The sequence below is a fragment of the Physeter macrocephalus genome, chromosome 11, assembly GCF_002837175.3.
Source record: "Physeter macrocephalus isolate SW-GA chromosome 11, ASM283717v5, whole genome shotgun sequence".
In the NCBI taxonomy this organism is placed as follows: domain Eukaryota; kingdom Metazoa; phylum Chordata; class Mammalia; order Artiodactyla; family Physeteridae; genus Physeter; species Physeter macrocephalus.
In genome coordinates this window covers 88192562-88193865 of record NC_041224.1, presented here as the reverse complement: position 1 = coordinate 88193865, position 1304 = coordinate 88192562, and the positions used below count along the sequence as shown (strand labels likewise).

The following is a 1304-nucleotide window of genomic DNA, read 5'->3' as shown; positions in this document are numbered from 1 at the left end:
TTCTTAAGTGTCAATATGATTGATATAGGTAATAATCACTCTGTAATATCGGAGAAGAAATCACTGTGAGTTGGGCTGGTCAGGGAATGCTTTATAGGAGAGTGGAATTTGAATCTGATCTAGAAAGATGAGTAAGATTTACATAGTAGAGGAGTAAGGAAAAGGCATTCAAGGCAGGGAGTATTGGACCCCCAAAGAAGTAGAAGCCAGAATGAGCAGAGTGCTCCTGAAACACTGAAAAAACTGTTTGCTCTTGGAGGCTTCTGAGATTGGGTTGGGCAGGGGCAGGTGAACTTCAGGCTGCTGCCACCTCTGTTTCACTTCAGCCGTCTGTTGAGACATTTCTCCATGGGTCACTCCCATTTCTACAAGTCCTGTAAATGAGGCACCAACTGCACTTTGTTCCAGACTACCTTTTCAAGAATGTTTGATGGCAACAGGGTGTCCTTCTGGAGTAAAGGGTAGGCATATTTACTGCCCATTATAAAAGATTCAGGGGAGGTAGCAGCCATCTCCAACCCAGCATCATGACTGTTCTCAGACACTTTATGAAGACCAAAGTGATAAAAGAGAAGATCAAGAAGTTCATCCAGCACCAGTCAGGCTGATATGTCAAAATTAAGTGTAACTGGCAGAAACCCAGAGGCATCGACAACAGGGTACAGAGAAGATTCAAGTGCCAGATCTTGATGCCCAATATTGGTCATGACAGCAACAAGAAAATGAAGCACATGCTGCCTAGTGGCTTCTAGGAGTTTCTGGTCTCCAACATCAAAAAGCTGGAAATGCTGCTGATGTGCAACAAATCTTACTGTGCTGAGATGGCTCTCATTTCCTCCAAGAACCTCAGAGTCATTGTGGAAAGAGCAGCCCAGCTGGCCGTGAGTCACTGATCGCAATGCCAGGCTGCACAGTGAAGAAAATGAACAGTTCACGTGCAAGTTTTATTTGTGTTAAATAAAACCGTAAAAATTCTGCAAAGTAAAACAAAGATTTTGGCTCCCTAAGCTCAGAGTTCTTCATGTACAGGTGTTAACTGGCCCTATTCCCATTGCTTTCTGGAAACTATGTCTTGGGGAACTGACTTAAAAAAGGCAGATACTCTAGCTACTACTATTGCTATGAGTAATAAACCATTTTTGACTCTGACCCAGGAGTCTCATGTCTTCTGCCAGCATCCATGAAACTATGACAGACTAACTTGTTAACTTGCAAGTAGAGTAAAACTCAGACCCTTTACAGTTCTTGACACAGAATCTATCTCTAGGAGGGATTTCACTGAACAGTACTACACACCAGGCAGG

General features: G+C 43.2%; 1 pseudogene; it reads left to right on the top strand.

Moving 5' to 3' along the window:
• The first annotated feature begins 313 nt into the window (after nucleotides 1-313).
• On the top strand, nucleotides 314-957 carry LOC102995443 (60S ribosomal protein L32-like; annotated as a pseudogene).
• Nucleotides 958-1304: the final 347 nt, after the last annotated feature.